Below are 20,231 nucleotides of genomic sequence, written 5' to 3'. Positions count from 1 at the left end.
TGACACAGTTCATGGCAGTTTGAATATATCCAAGTACACATTTAAACAGGTGTGTGTGTGTGTACAGAGAGAGAGAGAGAGAGAGAGAGAGAGAGAGAGAGATATTCAAATACCTATTTTGAGAGGGGTTTTCTTAAAACAAATTAAGGAGATTAATGCAGGAACAGAACAGAATGGGTATTATGATGGGATAGTGAGCTGCTTGTGCGTAAAAGCTTGATCCCTCTGGGGTTTGGCTGGTCATCCAAACCGAGGCACTAACGGAGCCCCCAAAGCATGACTCCGTCAGTCGCTGGTAGAATCTGACAGTGGGCGTCTACGGAATTTACGCCAACATAAAAGCTGTTTGACGGACATGCGCCTTCGTGACTCTCTGCGTGACAGTTTCCGGCGAAGGGTGGGAGTTCCTAATGGGGGTTTTGTTACCTCTTCGCTATTCTCACTAGAAGTATCCCAGAGCCTCCCCTCCGCTGTGACTCCTGCACTCCCCCTGCTGGTTCCTTCCTCTGCTGCAGATTCTCTCCTATTCTCCTGGAGCCTGTCCACCACCTGTCCCTCCGATGGCAGTTCCCTGACATCCACCTCCCCCCCAGGGCCCCCTTCACCCCCTCCCGCCTCCTCTCCCACTGGCGGTGAGGGCGGAAAGCCCCTGAAGGAACTCTCCTCGTCATCCGAGGATTCAAACACTTCTAGCCACGGCGTACCGTCTCTCTCCCCGTCTTCCTCTTCTTCGTCGGAGTCGGCTTCCTCACCCACCCCTGACTCTGGGAACCCTTCAAACTCTCCTTCCTCATCGGTGGTCCCAAAGTGTTCCCTTCTAAATCGTGCTACGGGTTGCAGTTTTCTTGGGAAACGCTGATGAAATGTTTCTATTAAGACCTCGTCATTGACTACCTCTGCTGGTACCCAAGTGTTTTCCGACTCTACTTCCCCCTCCCATTCTACCAGATATTCCACCTGATTCCCCTTCCACCTGGAATCAATGATTCCTGCCACGTTCATGTCGCGCTCTCTCTCTTCTATCACGGGCGTTTGGGTGGCCTCTCTCTCACGCTCCCCCCACTCACGTCCCTCTCGGTACGGCGACAGTAATGACCTGTGAAATACTGGGTGTAATTTCATGTGACTGGGCAGCCTGAGTTTGAATGCTACTGGGTTGACCTGCTGTATGACCTCAAAGGGTCCCAATCTTTTGGGTCTCAATTTCTTACTCCCGCCCTTGAACGGTAGTCCTTGGGTGGATAACCACACCCGGTCTCCCACCCTTATAGTTTCACCTTCCCTCCTATTTCTGTCTGCTTGCTTCTTATATTCTTCCTTGGCTTTCTCTAAGTTAAGTTGAAGCTGACGGTGGATCGCTTCCATCTCTTCAAAAAAATATTCCGCCGCCGGCACGCTCCACCTCTCCCCTCCCTCTCCTGGGAATGCCCGGGGGTGACACCCATAATTTGCCAGAAAGGGACTCATCCCTGTGGACACGTTCTCCGCGTTGTTGTAGGCAAATTCTGCTAGAGGTAACTTATCCACCCAATCATTTTCTCTGTCTTTTACATAACACCTCAGGTATTGTTGTAAAATCCCGTTTGCCCTTTCCGCTTGCCCATTTGTTTCTGGGTGCCGGGCAGTTGAGAAATTGAGTTCTACGTGCAGTAAGCTCATAAGTTTCCTCCAGAACCTGGAAGTAAATTGTTTCCCTCTGTCGCTCAAAACCCTCAAGGGGGCGCCATGCAACCTAAAAATATGTTCTACAAACAACTTGGCGGTTTCCTCCGCTGTGACCGCATGTGAACAAGCTATAAAATGACACATCTTGGTTAATAGATCTACCACCACCATGACAGCTGTTTTGCCTTTGGATTTTGGCAGGTCCGTCATAAAATCTATGGATACTGCCTCCCATGGCCTTTCTGGCGTGGGTAAGGGTTGTAATAGCCCCGCTGGCGCCACCCTCTCTCCTTTCGCTCGCTGGCACCTGTCGCAACCCCTGACATATTCCCGTACGTCCTCCCTCACCTTGGGCCACCAAAACTCCCTGGTAACCAACCACATGGTTTTGTGCTGTCCAAAATGTCCCGCTGTGGGGCTGTCATGCAACTGCTTGAGTACTCTGCCCCTCAGTTCCCCATCGGGTATGTACAGTGCCCCTTTGTAATACAATGCCCCGTTCTTTTCTTCAAACCCCCCTGTGTTCTCCTCTGTCCTCCTGAGCTCTCTGAGTTTCTCTTGGGCGTATTCATCGTTCTCAGTACCCTCTATCAGTTCCCTCTGCCCCACCAATGCCGCCCCACACACCCAGCGGTCTTCAGGGATTACATGCCTTGCCTCAGGCGCTCCCTCCCCCTCTAAGTACTCAGGTTTCCTGGAAAGAGCGTCCGCCCTCACGTTCTCGGAGCCGGGCACGTAACGAATCTCAAAGTGGAATTTGGAGAACTCCTGGGCCCATCGCACTTGTCTCTGGTTCAGCACTCGGGCTGTTCTCCAGTATTCCAGATTTTTGTGGTCAGTTCGGACTTGAACCTTGTGCTGCGCCCCAATCAGCAAGTGCCGCCATTTCCGGAATGCTTCATGAATGGCGAGCAGTTCTCGGTCGTATACTGTGTAGTTCCTCTCGGATTTGTTCAACTTCCGCGAGAAGAATGCACACGGTCTCCATTCAGACGTATCTTTTCCCGGCTGGAGAAGAACGGCCCCCACCGCTCGGTCTGACGCGTCAGTCTCCACTCTCATTGGTTGTTGTAGATCCACGTGCAAAAGTTGCTCTTCCGACGCAAACGCCTGCTTTAAACGTTCGAACGCCCGCTGCGCTTCTTCCGTCCAAACAAATTTCTTTTTGCTACTAAGACAATCCGTGATGGGCGCTGTTAAATGGGCAAAGTTTTTGATGAACTTCCTATAGAAGTTTCCGAAGCCCAGGAACCTTTGCACGTCCTTCTTGGTCTTTGGTGTTTTCCATTCCAGTACCGCTTGAACCTTGCTGGGATCCATGGCCAATCCCTTGTCAGACAACCGGTACCCCAGGAATTCCACCTCCCTGGTATGAAACTGACACTTCTCCAGTTTCACCCACAGCCGGTTTTCTCGCAGCTTGCTCAGTACCTCTCTTACATCTCGCACATGCTGCTCCTCATTCTCTGAGTACACCAGGACGTCATCTAAGAACGCTACGCAGTTCTTGTAGAGCAGTGGCCCCAGGACGTGATTCATGAATGATTGAAAGCAGGCGGAGCCCGCTTGTAATCCGAAAGGCATAACCCGGTACTCAAAAGCCCCCAAGGGGGTGAACATAGTGGTCTTCCACTCATCCCCCTTTCTCACACGTATCAAGTTATATGCCCCCCTAAGGTCCAGCTTGGTAAAAATTTTCCCTTTTCTCACCCGTGTTAGAATGTCATCAATTCTAGGCATAGGGAAAGTCACTGGTTCTGACACTGCATTTAGGGCCCTGAAATCACATACAAGCCTGGGCCTGCCCGTGTTTTTTTTGTCCACAAAGAACACTGGGCTGCCCCCCACCGCTCGTGACTCTCTGATGAAACCTCGCTTGAGGTTCTTGTCAATGAACTCCCTTAACTCCTGCATCTCACTGTCTGACATTGCATACAGCTTGCCCACTGGCAATTGTGCTCCTGGGAGTAAGTTAATTTGACAGTCAAAGGGTCTGTGCGGGGGCAGTTTATCTGCTTCTTTTTCGCTGAATACGTCAATCAAGTCAGCGTATTGTGGTGGCACCCTCCCCTTGTCTATCACTTCCATCCCTGCTAGAGTGGCCCTGGCCCCTGCCTGAGCCTCTCCCTCCTTGCAGTGTTCTAGGCAATGTGCTGATCCAAAGGAAACCACTCTCTGATGCCAGCCTACTAGCGGATCGTGTAGTGCCAGCCAGCTCATTCCCAAGATAATAGGAGCTCCTCCCAAGGTGGCTACGTTAAACGCTATCAGTTCTGTGTGTCTTGCCACCCTCATTATCATTGGTACAGTTTGTTGGTTCACTTCTCCTCCCAACAGCTCCCTCCCATCAATCGTGGTAACCTGCAAAGGCTTACTTAATGGGATAGTCTGTATCTGGTGTTCAGCTGCAAACTCCTTACTCATGAAATTACATGAGCTACCTGAATCCAATAGCGCTTTTATCTTCAGTGGGTGTCCGTTTGCCAGTTCCAGCAACACCTCTATCACAAGCGCTGGTCTTGGAGGTTCCGGCGTGGGCACATTCACTACTCCCTGGCCTGGCTGCTGTGCCCTGATGTTGGCAACCAGGCGTTGGCTTTTACTTGCTCCGTGATTTCTTCTTCCTCCTTCCCCCCAACAGTTCCCACCATCCCTTGCCATTCCTTCCTTTGCGGACAGACTCTGGCAAAGTGACCTGGCTGTTGGCAGAGATAGCATCTCTTGCCGCTCTTTCCCTCCTTCTTCCACCCTTCACTGGTGTTTGAAACTGCGCGCGCGCGCGCTGTTCCAAGTTCCATCGGCTCTGCTGGCGGGAAAGGCTGCTCCGGAATCTCTGGAATGCGGAAGTCCTTCCAACGTTCCCCCTTTCCTTCCCGCTTTTCCATAGCTCTAGCCTCCTGGCGTGCTCCTATGGACAGCGCTGATTTAGTCAGCTGATCCATAGACTCCGCCCTAGGCGCCCGGGAAAGTTCATCTTTCACTGCCGGAGAGAGACCTTCTTCAAACAGCATTTGAATAGGTTCACTAGCAAGGTCCCACCCTAGTCTATGAATCAGCATGGTGAACTCAGTCCAGTACTCACGTACAGATCGGCTCCCCTGTTTACACGCCATTAACTGTCTGCGCACCACCCCCTGCTCGATCTCGCTGGAAAACATCAAGTCCATGGCGCGAAAAAACTTCATAGTGTCCTTTAAGATTTCATTATTGGCTGCCATCAGGGGCCGAACCCAGTCCTTCGCCCCTCCCTCTAGATGGCCAATCACGTACGCCACTCTAGAGTTCTCATCGGGGAAGTCATCAAACAGTAGATTGAGAGCATATTGCATCTCTGTCCTAAAGGCTTGATAGTTCCTGGGATCCCCCCCAAATTTCTGCACCAATCCAGGCACCCGTCTGGCAAGTGGGGTGGTTTTCCCTTTATCCGCATCTTGAGCCCTCCTCTCCTCGAGCCTCGCCGTTTGCAGCGCCAGCTGGACCTCCAACGCCCTGTACCTTTCTTCCAGGCTTGGACCTGCTCCAGCTCCTCCGGTTCCGGCTGGTTCGCTCATGATGCCTTCTGCTTGCACAAGCTGCTTTCAAAGACTGTCAGATTGCTATGATGGGATAGTGAGCTGCTTGTGCGTAAAAGCTTGATCCCTCTGGGGTTTGGCTGGTCATCCAAACCGAGGCACTAACGGAGCCCCCAAATAGATCTACCACCACCATGACAGCTGTTTTGCCTTTGGATTTTGGCAGGTCCGTCATAAAATCTATGGATACTGCCTCCCATGGCCTTTCTGGCGTGGGTAAGGGTTGTAATAGCCCCGCTGGCGCCACCCTCTCTCCTTTCGCTCGCTGGCACCTGTCGCAACCCCTGACATATTCCCGTACGTCCTCCCTCACCTTGGGCCACCAAAACTCCCTGGTAACCAACCACATGGTTTTGTGCTGTCCAAAATGTCCCGCTGTGGGGCTGTCATGCAACTGCTTGAGTACTCTGCCCCTCAGTTCCCCATCGGGTATGTACAGTGCCCCTTTGTAATACAATGCCCCGTTCTTTTCTTCAAACCCCCCTGTGTTCTCCTCTGTCCTCCTGAGCTCTCTGAGTTTCTCTTGGGCGTATTCATCGTTCTCAGTACCCTCTATCAGTTCCCTCTGCCCCACCAATGCCGCCCCACACACCCAGCGGTCTTCAGGGATTACATGCCTTGCCTCAGGCGCTCCCTCCCCCTCTAAGTACTCAGGTTTCCTGGAAAGAGCGTCCGCCCTCACGTTCTCGGAGCCGGGCACGTAACGAATCTCAAAGTGGAATTTGGAGAACTCCTGGGCCCATCGCACTTGTCTCTGGTTCAGCACTCGGGCTGTTCTCCAGTATTCCAGATTTTTGTGGTCAGTTCGGACTTGAACCTTGTGCTGCGCCCCAATCAGCAAGTGCCGCCATTTCCGGAATGCTTCATGAATGGCGAGCAGTTCTCGGTCGTATACTGTGTAGTTCCTCTCGGATTTGTTCAACTTCCGCGAGAAGAATGCACACGGTCTCCATTCAGACGTATCTTTTCCCGGCTGGAGAAGAACGGCCCCCACCGCTCGGTCTGACGCGTCAGTCTCCACTCTCATTGGTTGTTGTAGATCCACGTGCAAAAGTTGCTCTTCCGACGCAAACGCCTGCTTTAAACGTTCGAACGCCCGCTGCGCTTCTTCCGTCCAAACAAATTTCTTTTTGCTACTAAGACAATCCGTGATGGGCGCTGTTAAATGGGCAAAGTTTTTGATGAACTTCCTATAGAAGTTTCCGAAGCCCAGGAACCTTTGCACGTCCTTCTTGGTCTTTGGTGTTTTCCATTCCAGTACCGCTTGAACCTTGCTGGGATCCATGGCCAATCCCTTGTCAGACAACCGGTACCCCAGGAATTCCACCTCCCTGGTATGAAACTGACACTTCTCCAGTTTCACCCACAGCCGGTTTTCTCGCAGCTTGCTCAGTACCTCTCTTACATCTCGCACATGCTGCTCCTCATTCTCTGAGTACACCAGGACGTCATCTAAGAACGCTACGCAGTTCTTGTAGAGCAGTGGCCCCAGGACGTGATTCATGAATGATTGAAAGCAGGCGGAGCCCGCTTGTAATCCGAAAGGCATAACCCGGTACTCAAAAGCCCCCAAGGGGGTGAACATAGTGGTCTTCCACTCATCCCCCTTTCTCACACGTATCAAGTTATATGCCCCCCTAAGGTCCAGCTTGGTAAAAATTTTCCCTTTTCTCACCCGTGTTAGAATGTCATCAATTCTAGGCATAGGGAAAGTCACTGGTTCTGACACTGCATTTAGGGCCCTGAAATCACATACAAGCCTGGGCCTGCCCGTGTTTTTTTTGTCCACAAAGAACACTGGGCTGCCCCCCACCGCTCGTGACTCTCTGATGAAACCTCGCTTGAGGTTCTTGTCAATGAACTCCCTTAACTCCTGCATCTCACTGTCTGACATTGCATACAGCTTGCCCACTGGCAATTGTGCTCCTGGGAGTAAGTTAATTTGACAGTCAAAGGGTCTGTGCGGGGGCAGTTTATCTGCTTCTTTTTCGCTGAATACGTCAATCAAGTCAGCGTATTGTGGTGGCACCCTCCCCTTGTCTATCACTTCCATCCCTGCTAGAGTGGCCCTGGCCCCTGCCTGAGCCTCTCCCTCCTTGCAGTGTTCTAGGCAATGTGCTGATCCAAAGGAAACCACTCTCTGATGCCAGCCTACTAGCGGATCGTGTAGTGCCAGCCAGCTCATTCCCAAGATAATAGGAGCTCCTCCCAAGGTGGCTACGTTAAACGCTATCAGTTCTGTGTGTCTTGCCACCCTCATTATCATTGGTACAGTTTGTTGGTTCACTTCTCCTCCCAACAGCTCCCTCCCATCAATCGTGGTAACCTGCAAAGGCTTACTTAATGGGATAGTCTGTATCTGGTGTTCAGCTGCAAACTCCTTACTCATGAAATTACATGAGCTACCTGAATCCAATAGCGCTTTTATCTTCAGTGGGTGTCCGTTTGCCAGTTCCAGCAACACCTCTATCACAAGCGCTGGTCTTGGAGGTTCCGGCGTGGGCACATTCACTACTCCCTGGCCTGGCTGCTGTGCCCTGATGTTGGCAACCAGGCGTTGGCTTTTACTTGCTCCGTGATTTCTTCTTCCTCCTTCCCCCCAACAGTTCCCACCATCCCTTGCCATTCCTTCCTTTGCGGACAGACTCTGGCAAAGTGACCTGGCTGTTGGCAGAGATAGCATCTCTTGCCGCTCTTTCCCTCCTTCTTCCACCCTTCACTGGTGTTTGAAACTGCGCGCGCGCGCGCTGTTCCAAGTTCCATCGGCTCTGCTGGCGGGAAAGGCTGCTCCGGAATCTCTGGAATGCGGAAGTCCTTCCAACGTTCCCCCTTTCCTTCCCGCTTTTCCATAGCTCTAGCCTCCTGGCGTGCTCCTATGGACAGCGCTGATTTAGTCAGCTGATCCATAGACTCCGCCCTAGGCGCCCGGGAAAGTTCATCTTTCACTGCCGGAGAGAGACCTTCTTCAAACAGCATTTGAATAGGTTCACTAGCAAGGTCCCACCCTAGTCTATGAATCAGCATGGTGAACTCAGTCCAGTACTCACGTACAGATCGGCTCCCCTGTTTACACGCCATTAACTGTCTGCGCACCACCCCCTGCTCGATCTCGCTGGAAAACATCAAGTCCATGGCGCGAAAAAACTTCATAGTGTCCTTTAAGATTTCATTATTGGCTGCCATCAGGGGCCGAACCCAGTCCTTCGCCCCTCCCTCTAGATGGCCAATCACGTACGCCACTCTAGAGTTCTCATCGGGGAAGTCATCAAACAGTAGATTGAGAGCATATTGCATCTCTGTCCTAAAGGCTTGATAGTTCCTGGGATCCCCCCCAAATTTCTGCACCAATCCAGGCACCCGTCTGGCAAGTGGGGTGGTTTTCCCTTTATCCGCATCTTGAGCCCTCCTCTCCTCGAGCCTCGCCGTTTGCAGCGCCAGCTGGACCTCCAACGCCCTGTACCTTTCTTCCAGGCTTGGACCTGCTCCAGCTCCTCCGGTTCCGGCTGGTTCGCTCATGATGCCTTCTGCTTGCACAAGCTGCTTTCAAAGACTGTCAGATTGCTATGATGGGATAGTGAGCTGCTTGTGCGTAAAAGCTTGATCCCTCTGGGGTTTGGCTGGTCATCCAAACCGAGGCACTAACGGAGCCCCCAAATAGATCTACCACCACCATGACAGCTGTTTTGCCTTTGGATTTTGGCAGGTCCGTCATAAAATCTATGGATACTGCCTCCCATGGCCTTTCTGGCGTGGGTAAGGGTTGTAATAGCCCCGCTGGCGCCACCCTCTCTCCTTTCGCTCGCTGGCACCTGTCGCAACCCCTGACATATTCCCGTACGTCCTCCCTCACCTTGGGCCACCAAAACTCCCTGGTAACCAACCACATGGTTTTGTGCTGTCCAAAATGTCCCGCTGTGGGGCTGTCATGCAACTGCTTGAGTACTCTGCCCCTCAGTTCCCCATCGGGTATGTACAGTGCCCCTTTGTAATACAATGCCCCGTTCTTTTCTTCAAACCCCCCTGTGTTCTCCTCTGTCCTCCTGAGCTCTCTGAGTTTCTCTTGGGCGTATTCATCGTTCTCAGTACCCTCTATCAGTTCCCTCTGCCCCACCAATGCCGCCCCACACACCCAGCGGTCTTCAGGGATTACATGCCTTGCCTCAGGCGCTCCCTCCCCCTCTAAGTACTCAGGTTTCCTGGAAAGAGCGTCCGCCCTCACGTTCTCGGAGCCGGGCACGTAACGAATCTCAAAGTGGAATTTGGAGAACTCCTGGGCCCATCGCACTTGTCTCTGGTTCAGCACTCGGGCTGTTCTCCAGTATTCCAGATTTTTGTGGTCAGTTCGGACTTGAACCTTGTGCTGCGCCCCAATCAGCAAGTGCCGCCATTTCCGGAATGCTTCATGAATGGCGAGCAGTTCTCGGTCGTATACTGTGTAGTTCCTCTCGGATTTGTTCAACTTCCGCGAGAAGAATGCACACGGTCTCCATTCAGACGTATCTTTTCCCGGCTGGAGAAGAACGGCCCCCACCGCTCGGTCTGACGCGTCAGTCTCCACTCTCATTGGTTGTTGTAGATCCACGTGCAAAAGTTGCTCTTCCGACGCAAACGCCTGCTTTAAACGTTCGAACGCCCGCTGCGCTTCTTCCGTCCAAACAAATTTCTTTTTGCTACTAAGACAATCCGTGATGGGCGCTGTTAAATGGGCAAAGTTTTTGATGAACTTCCTATAGAAGTTTCCGAAGCCCAGGAACCTTTGCACGTCCTTCTTGGTCTTTGGTGTTTTCCATTCCAGTACCGCTTGAACCTTGCTGGGATCCATGGCCAATCCCTTGTCAGACAACCGGTACCCCAGGAATTCCACCTCCCTGGTATGAAACTGACACTTCTCCAGTTTCACCCACAGCCGGTTTTCTCGCAGCTTGCTCAGTACCTCTCTTACATCTCGCACATGCTGCTCCTCATTCTCTGAGTACACCAGGACGTCATCTAAGAACGCTACGCAGTTCTTGTAGAGCAGTGGCCCCAGGACGTGATTCATGAATGATTGAAAGCAGGCGGAGCCCGCTTGTAATCCGAAAGGCATAACCCGGTACTCAAAAGCCCCCAAGGGGGTGAACATAGTGGTCTTCCACTCATCCCCCTTTCTCACACGTATCAAGTTATATGCCCCCCTAAGGTCCAGCTTGGTAAAAATTTTCCCTTTTCTCACCCGTGTTAGAATGTCATCAATTCTAGGCATAGGGAAAGTCACTGGTTCTGACACTGCATTTAGGGCCCTGAAATCACATACAAGCCTGGGCCTGCCCGTGTTTTTTTTGTCCACAAAGAACACTGGGCTGCCCCCCACCGCTCGTGACTCTCTGATGAAACCTCGCTTGAGGTTCTTGTCAATGAACTCCCTTAACTCCTGCATCTCACTGTCTGACATTGCATACAGCTTGCCCACTGGCAATTGTGCTCCTGGGAGTAAGTTAATTTGACAGTCAAAGGGTCTGTGCGGGGGCAGTTTATCTGCTTCTTTTTCGCTGAATACGTCAATCAAGTCAGCGTATTGTGGTGGCACCCTCCCCTTGTCTATCACTTCCATCCCTGCTAGAGTGGCCCTGGCCCCTGCCTGAGCCTCTCCCTCCTTGCAGTGTTCTAGGCAATGTGCTGATCCAAAGGAAACCACTCTCTGATGCCAGCCTACTAGCGGATCGTGTAGTGCCAGCCAGCTCATTCCCAAGATAATAGGAGCTCCTCCCAAGGTGGCTACGTTAAACGCTATCAGTTCTGTGTGTCTTGCCACCCTCATTATCATTGGTACAGTTTGTTGGTTCACTTCTCCTCCCAACAGCTCCCTCCCATCAATCGTGGTAACCTGCAAAGGCTTACTTAATGGGATAGTCTGTATCTGGTGTTCAGCTGCAAACTCCTTACTCATGAAATTACATGAGCTACCTGAATCCAATAGCGCTTTTATCTTCAGTGGGTGTCCGTTTGCCAGTTCCAGCAACACCTCTATCACAAGCGCTGGTCTTGGAGGTTCCGGCGTGGGCACATTCACTACTCCCTGGCCTGGCTGCTGTGCCCTGATGTTGGCAACCAGGCGTTGGCTTTTACTTGCTCCGTGATTTCTTCTTCCTCCTTCCCCCCAACAGTTCCCACCATCCCTTGCCATTCCTTCCTTTGCGGACAGACTCTGGCAAAGTGACCTGGCTGTTGGCAGAGATAGCATCTCTTGCCGCTCTTTCCCTCCTTCTTCCACCCTTCACTGGTGTTTGAAACTGCGCGCGCGCGCGCTGTTCCAAGTTCCATCGGCTCTGCTGGCGGGAAAGGCTGCTCCGGAATCTCTGGAATGCGGAAGTCCTTCCAACGTTCCCCCTTTCCTTCCCGCTTTTCCATAGCTCTAGCCTCCTGGCGTGCTCCTATGGACAGCGCTGATTTAGTCAGCTGATCCATAGACTCCGCCCTAGGCGCCCGGGAAAGTTCATCTTTCACTGCCGGAGAGAGACCTTCTTCAAACAGCATTTGAATAGGTTCACTAGCAAGGTCCCACCCTAGTCTATGAATCAGCATGGTGAACTCAGTCCAGTACTCACGTACAGATCGGCTCCCCTGTTTACACGCCATTAACTGTCTGCGCACCACCCCCTGCTCGATCTCGCTGGAAAACATCAAGTCCATGGCGCGAAAAAACTTCATAGTGTCCTTTAAGATTTCATTATTGGCTGCCATCAGGGGCCGAACCCAGTCCTTCGCCCCTCCCTCTAGATGGCCAATCACGTACGCCACTCTAGAGTTCTCATCGGGGAAGTCATCAAACAGTAGATTGAGAGCATATTGCATCTCTGTCCTAAAGGCTTGATAGTTCCTGGGATCCCCCCCAAATTTCTGCACCAATCCAGGCACCCGTCTGGCAAGTGGGGTGGTTTTCCCTTTATCCGCATCTTGAGCCCTCCTCTCCTCGAGCCTCGCCGTTTGCAGCGCCAGCTGGACCTCCAACGCCCTGTACCTTTCTTCCAGGCTTGGACCTGCTCCAGCTCCTCCGGTTCCGGCTGGTTCGCTCATGATGCCTTCTGCTTGCACAAGCTGCTTTCAAAGACTGTCAGATTGCTATGATGGGATAGTGAGCTGCTTGTGCGTAAAAGCTTGATCCCTCTGGGGTTTGGCTGGTCATCCAAACCGAGGCACTAACGGAGCCCCCAAAGCATGACTCCGTCAGTCGCTGGTAGAATCTGACAGTGGGCGTCTACGGAATTTACGCCAACATAAAAGCTGTTTGACGGACATGCGCCTTCGTGACTCTCTGCGTGACAGTTTCCGGCGAAGGGTGGGAGTTCCTAATGGGGGTTTTGTTACCTCTTCGCTATTCTCACTAGAAGTATCCCAGAGCCTCCCCTCCGCTGTGACTCCTGCACTCCCCCTGCTGGTTCCTTCCTCTGCTGCAGATTCTCTCCTATTCTCCTGGAGCCTGTCCACCACCTGTCCCTCCGATGGCAGTTCCCTGACAGGTATCTATAAAAATTGTCAAGACGGGCCAGAAATGGATTGATTTGTCCGTTCCTAGGCTCATGTTAAACAAGTGTAGGAATTCATAGAGAAGTTGCTTTTCAAGAGTAATTAGTACGGTGGTTTGGGTAATTACTACAATGGTTTGAGTATGTGGGAGGGGGTGACACATTTCAAGAGAACACGTACAGTATCTATTGAATTGATACTCTTGGGGGATATACAATTTCCCACTCCATTTCCTTAGTGGGTTCCCCTCCCCTTTACCTTCATCATCAGGGACATTTGCTTCTGATGTCACACTTTCATAGCTTGGTGAGGTTACTAATGAACCATGTTGATGAATCCCCCATGCATTGGACCTGGAGGCTCACTGCACAGGCCTGCTGTCACTACGTAACTCACTAGCCTTTTCTGCCTCCGAGAACATTTTCTCTGATGTTTTTGTAGAGCTCCGTTCAAGCAGAGGACCTTGCGCTGTCCGTTTCCCTGCAGTAAGGTAAATGTCATTTTTTAACTTAAATCCGACTTCCACTTCCAATGAAGGCTTTGTTCCATGGAAGGCAAGCTGTTGCTGTAGCAACATAATCTATTTCCCTTTTGTTAATGAAATAGACAAATAATGGAGGAGCACAATAGATGGGAACCTTGATAGACACCCAAACAGAAGAGCAGCACCTGCTGCGCAAAAATTAATTTTCCACAGTGCCTTCTGAAACATTTCAGGAGGAAAGAGCCAGGAAAAAACATTTCTGAGTAGAGTCGCATCTCTCTTTGATGGATTCCCCTGTCCCCTCCCTAGCAAAGGCTCAAATTTTGTGCTTGGATACGTAATGCTAAAGGACAACAATTGCAACTGCCGTTTATATGATGCCTGCTGTGGATTCCCTGTTCCCATTAAGGGAAATGAAATTGTAGATTGCAGAATGATGACCAAGGCATAATTGCCTGATCAGATTGTTGGATTCCTAGGGCCTACCAAAACTGTGATAACTGTCCTCGTGCAGAGAATATGCCATCTCAGGCAGTTCATTTGAAAAGTCTGCCAATGAATTGTTCCTCGGTCAGGATAAGGAAAAGGAGAAGAAGCTGGTCAGAGAGTGAAAAGGCTAGATGAGCAAACTTTCTATGGTTGATTTTTTTAAAAAAATATTTAAAGATTTTAAATTGCATGTCACCTGTGTGAAAAGTTGAAGTGGGACTAACCATTCATTAGAATAGCACCATAAAGGTAAAGGTAAAGGGACCCCTGACCATTAGGTCCAGTCGTGACCGACTCTGGGGTTGCACAGCTTCTGGGTCATGTGGCCAGCATGACTAAACCGCTTCTTGCGAACCAGAGCAGCGCACGGAAAACGCCATTTACCTCGTTTACCTTCCCGCCGGAGCGGTGCTTATTTATTTACTTGCACTTTGACATGCTTTCAAACTGCTAGGTTGGCAGGAGCTGGGACCGAGCAATGGGAGCTCACCCCATCACGGGGATTCGAACTGCCAAACTTCTGATCGGCAAGTCCTAGGCTCTGTGGTTTAACCCACAGCGCCACCCGCGTCCCTTGAATAGCACCATACAGGTTTATTTATTGGGGAAGGGGCTCACTATATACAACAAACCACTTTACAATAAAAATGCAACAATACAAGATTAATTTTTTTTAAAAAAACAACAACAGATAAAACCAGATAAAACCAACAATAAAACTGAGCAGTGCACAAAAACAAAATTAAGAGCCGTAACTCAGAAAACGTTAGGTAAGTGTGTAAGCTTTTAAGAGGTGGTCAAAAGTTATTATCGTTTCCACTTCATAAATTACCTGAGGAAGAGTGTTCACATACCCTCCAACATTCCTTAGATGAAAATAGGGACATTTCTCAGCTCCCAAAATTGATGTTCATCGTCACCCCATTTTTGTCCATCCCCCCCCAGCATTTCCTGTCAGAAGAAGGACGAGTGCCACCACCACCTCATCACAGCACATGCCCCCTCCACTATTTCGAGAAAACCCCTTAAACTTGATTTTGATTGGATTTTTTGGTAGATTTACAAAAAGGAAAACAAACACCAATAAAGAGCATTTTAGAAAGGGGCAAGATTAGACACAGACACACAAATGTGTGTGTGTGTGTGTGTGTGTGTGTGTGTGTGTATAAATAAATTCAAGACTCTGCTTTCCTTATCTTCCTGCCCAGAGCTAGCTCATCATGTGGGGCTGGATGCCAGTGGTGGCAGCTTCTCTCCTCCTCAACTGCTCCCCAGGTGCTGTTATAACCTGCCCAAGGGAGGTTGGGGGCAATGGACAGGGAGAGGCCATAGAGAGACAATGGGATACTCCCTCTCAGCACTGCCACCGCCACCAATTGGGACAAGCTCTGGCTCATCCTCCTCCCTGTGCTCGACATTGGTGGCACAAATAGGCACATTCCGGGATCAAATCAGAAGCCGGGATGGCTTTCATAATTCCGGGACCGTCCCTGGAAAATCAGGACACATGGAAGGCATGTGTTCAGATGGTGGATGTCACTAATGAGAAGTCCTGTTTCTGTTTCTAGGTTCCACAGGAACCTAGGAAGGAGCCTTATGTTAAAACAGACCATTGGTCCAACTACCTCAGTTTTGTCTAAGGTAAAGGTAAAGGGACCCCTGACCATTAGGCCCAGTCGCGGGTGACTCTGGGGTTGCGGCGCTCATCTCGCTTTATTGGCTGATGGAGCCGGCGTACAGCTTCAGGGTCATGTGGCCAGCATGACTAAGCCACTTCTGGCGAACCAGAGCAGCACACGGAAATGCCGTTTACCTTCCCACTGGAGCGGTACCTATTTATCTACTTGCACTTTGACGTGCTTTCAAACTGCTAGGTTGGCAGGAGCAGGGACGGAGCAATGGGAGCTCACCCTGTTGCGGGGATTCGAACCGCCAACCTTCTGATCGGCAAGTCCTAGGCTCTGTGGTTTAACCCACAGCTCCACCCGCGTCCCTTCAGTTTTGTCTACCTTGACCAATTGTGGTTCTTCAGGATTTCAAATGTGTATGTGGGTCTCTCCTGGAGCTACCTAGAGATGCTAAGGATTGAACCAGGGGCATTCTCAGGAAAAGCAAATGCTATGCTACTGAGCTACAACCCCGAACACTTGTGTGCACATCAATCAGCTCTTCTTCCTAATGTTTTTAAGGAGAGGAAAAACATACATGTTTGACATGGGATGAACTGGAAAACAGCCATAAATTAAACACACAAGGCAGATTTGCATCCAATCCTATTCCACCACTTGTGGTAAACAAAGGCTTGAATCACAACAGATAAGGTGAGGGTCCTACACAAAATAAGAACTTTATTCCTGAAAGTATTTTTCTTGTTGCAACATTGCAGCAACAATAAGGGAACATCCAAGTATGATTTTAAAGATGGATGTTGCATCTTCCCCCTCCCCATGGAATTCCAGTGGAGGGCAGTGCAGTACCATATAAGGGTTTTCACCCCATGGCTGGTGCAACAGTACAGTAATGGCATAGCCAGATTTAAGTCTGGACAGTTAATCTATTTCCAAGCTAACAGACATGAATGGCTCAAGAAACCAAGCTGCTATGATAATTAATATCACAGCAGCCACACACACACACACACACACACACACACACACACACACACACAATACTGAACCATGCGAGCAGTCCAGACTTTTTCTTGGACATAATTAAGAAAAATTAACTGCTAGATTATGTTGTCCATATTTTCCATAGCAACATGACATCAGGCAACATGTAAGAAATGTGATGACAAAATATTTTCCCCTCTTGTAGGATTGGCAAAATTGTTTCTGGGATCTACTATCTCAGACTGCAGGTGAGGGCTCCTATTACGGCATGATCGTCCATGTAAGTCCTTGTATATAGAAATCTAGTGTATCAGGGAGAAGGCTAAAGCACCCTTCCCCTGGCATCTAGTTTACTACATGGAAGGGGTTTTCTGAATAGGGTAGGATCCAGCCATGTCAGGTGGTGCAGCCCATAGGCAGCTTTATCTTCCCAGTGAGAATGAGATCAGAATAACACTAGCATTTCCCAGGTATTAGCAAGTAGTTTAGATCCTGTGGTGATGATTACAAAATAGTTTTGAGACCATTTACCCCATTTTGTTCCTTTATTGGTTATCTGGCATGGGAGATGTAATCTGAACATGTGCAGTGTTTACATGCACCCCTACACACTTGTAAACAAAACTTGCACAACTGTAAAATCCAACATGAAAATGGTGATACATACCAACTTCCCCCAAATCAGGCGCCTTCTATATGTTTTGGACTACAACTCCTGTCAGTCTCAACCAGCATGGCCAGTGTTCAGGGATGATGGGAAATGTAGTCCAAAAACATCTAGCAGGAGCCACATTGTGGGGAGCTTGACGTTTACAATCATTTCAAAATTAGGGATATTTGTGTCAATTTCATACGTCCACAGCCAGATCACTTCTCTCAGGCTCCATCCCTTTCTTGGAAGACTTTAAAGGGACATCCTCTGGCTTGGAGCCTAACAGTTTCCCTACAATTCCTACAAGGCTTCTTGTCTGGACCTATAAGCTGTAGGGTTCACCTCTGTAGAGCGTACCATTCAGCAGGGGTGCAAGTTCTGAAGGTACAGGCGCCAGAGTTCCTGGTTCTAGGGTCCCTGGTTCTAGAGGATCCAATGGGCTTTGGATCTAGTCGAGTTCCAAAACCTCTGTTCTCTCATGCCAATGGTCTGATGGCTCTGGTCCTTCTTTGTCTTAGTCAGCTCAGAGTAGGTATCCTGAGAGATTTCTCTGGTGCATCAGCTTTCTGCCAGAGATGCTTGAACTTGTATGTCAGGACCTGGGAGAACCGACTACTTTCTTCCCCTCTTCCCCATTCTCCTGCTCTGGATAAGCTTAGTGAGTTCTTGAGGGATAAAGGAAGAGGTAACAGAGCGCCCAGACACATTTTCTAGCATGTTCATGTGAAGCATGCACAACATATCAAGACCCTTTCAGGATAAGGCCGGGTATCCCTGTGGATCCCAAATTAAGACTGTCTTTCTGCAGAGTGTTGCTAATGTGTATAGCCTGGAAACGCAGGGCAGATACAAATGAGCTTCAGGAACTGGAAATGGTGGCAAACTCTGCCAGCATGCTGCATTGCACACAATCCAGAGATGAAAGCACAAGAAGGAAGAACCCATCTAATGCATCAGTTATTCCACACCATAGAAAGACCGTGTAATTCAGAAATCCAGAATCGGAGCATAGAATCTGGAGAACTTCGGAACTAGGGATGCCTATTCCGTGAAGTCCTGGGTTAGTAACTACCACGTGTCGTGGAAAGCCTTCCGGATGGCAAGTTCAGCAGCTGCCAATGGACTTCCTGGATGACACAGTCTCAACGGGTGTGTGACTTTTGAAGCAGAATCAGAAACTTTAAATTAAATACAAACATGCATCTGCAGGTAGGCTCCGCCACCCCCCAGCATAAAACTTGGAAATCTCTCCCTGGTGGTACAGTTTAGAAAATGAATTCTAGCTGTGCTTTCAAATTATACTTTGTCTTTCCTCTAATTAAGGAAGTTAACTACAATGCAACAATTTATAAACTCGGGGCAGATGTTAAAGGGTGGAGAAAAACTATCACTAATTTGGCGTAGAAATGGGAGGCCATCTGTACCCTGAGTAACAACATATTTCACTCATTTCAGCACCAGCGACGTGAATACAGTATTCCAGCATTTGAATACTGTAGCTCTTTCAGTATTTGGAACATATTGCCCATGGTCTTGCTGTTAAAAGCCTTCTGAGAATATTGTAACAATTAGCACCACCCTATGTGTTCCAAAGCAAACTTTTCTCATATCTTCTGTTAAATTTCAATCTACGCCCTCCCTTTGCTCTGATCCTGCATACAGAATTTATTAGTTTTAAAATCCATTTAGGATTAAAACGATAAATGAGCAACCTGATTTGGTTAAAAGCAGAGTGGAACCTCCAAGTCTTTAAGGCAGAGTGTTCCAAACGTTTCATGTCGGTGACACACTTTTTAGACATGCATCATTTTGTGACACAGAAATTCAGTTTTGCTAGCAAACTGGAGGCTAAACTAACCCCTTTCCAGCCCTGGGAGGAGCGCGAGAAGTGTTTGCGGGACACACCTACACATTGCAGCCAGCACACTAACATATCACGACACACAGTTTGGAAAGCTCTGCTTTAACGCAATAGTGGGGCACCTTTTACAGCCCCAGGGCCACATTCCATTGTAGATCACCTTCTGGGGGCCACGTGCCAAAGAGGTGTGACTTTTAACTGTGTACAATAGTCTACATTCCTGCGAGGCAAAAACCAGAGGTTTGAAGACACACACAAACACACAGTCTCTCACACACATACACAAACATTCAAGCCAGGTGCCTTCAAGCCAGGCAAAAGTACTTGAGGGTAGGGCCAGGGCCAGTGTGGTGTGTGGCCTAGGGAGAGTCCCAAAGAGGGCTAGAGAGCCACATTTCCTACCCTAGCTTTAAGGCCCATTTAATAATAGCCAGAGGAGACAAATGTACATCCTATGAGAGGGATTTCCTAAAGGAATGGGGTTGGTGTTTGGTTATCACAAAATCTCCATTTATTCTGCCCAACAACCAGTAGGAATGATCAGTAAGCCCCAGGATTTTTCACAGAAAATTGGATTGGATGCATTCCAACGATTGGTTAACTGCACTAATCCATAATGGAATGTTGTAAAGGAGTTTTGGGGCTACTTTGGCATTAAAGACCTTTAGAGCAGCTGGAACGAACCGACTCCCTCTGTTAAAGAAGAAATGGGTGGTGGCCACATCCAATGTCCTCTTAGCCACCTTCCAAGGAAGCAAAGAAGAAAATAAAAGTGAAGCACGTAAAAATAATGCTTGATAGATTGATTGCCTTTCAAACACACATCTCAAGGTGATGTACAAGATACCAGCAAAAGCCCATCTCCAGCTCATTCCCAGTTATATGTAGTGCAGAAAACAAACACACAAACAAAGCAGACCTATGACAGAGACCCATTCATCCAGGTGGGAATACCAAGCCAGTCAGAACAAAAATGACTTCATCTGTTTCTGGGAAGTGCAGATAGTGGGCACCTGTTTTGTCTTGACAGGGATGCTACGCCACAGAAGAGGGAGAGCCACAAAGACAGCCCTGCTCTGAATTATTGTGGATTTAACAACACTTCAGTCCTTAACTGCAACTACTAAATTAAATATATTTAAATGGAAAGAAGAGTCATTGTTCAAAGCAAGCATTTAATAATCTAAAAATAAAAATATATTATACTTATTGAATTACAAACTCTCGAAATCTCTCTCTCTCTCTCTCTCTGGAAGCCACTATCTATTCTGATTTTTTTCTTTTTGAAATCCTCAGACAATGTGCCAATTTTTATATTACCAGTTGTCCCCAAGCTCTTTCATACTTATTCTTTAAGTGATAGTAATGGATATTTGTCTAAGATAAACCTTCC

The 20,231-nt window shown here is 49.1% G+C and overlaps 1 long non-coding RNA gene across 3 annotated transcripts in view; it reads right to left on the bottom strand.

Moving 5' to 3' along the window:
• LOC310846677 overlaps window positions 1-20,231 on the bottom strand; it is a 58,774-nt gene that overhangs the window by 17,949 nt on the left and 20,594 nt on the right. For all 3 annotated transcript variants that reach the window (XR_014565450.1, XR_014565451.1, XR_014565452.1), the window contains exon 6: window positions 12,999-13,220. This is a non-coding gene — a long non-coding RNA (uncharacterized lncRNA). The remainder of the gene's footprint in view (window positions 1-12,998; window positions 13,221-20,231) is intronic.

Source organism: Podarcis gaigeae (assembly GCF_964106915.1).
Source record: "Podarcis gaigeae genome assembly, chromosome: 6".
NCBI classification, from domain to species: Eukaryota; Metazoa; Chordata; class Lepidosauria; order Squamata; family Lacertidae; genus Podarcis; species Podarcis gaigeae.
Note: the sequence above shows the minus strand (reverse complement) of the source record. Positions and strands in the feature narration are given on the sequence as shown.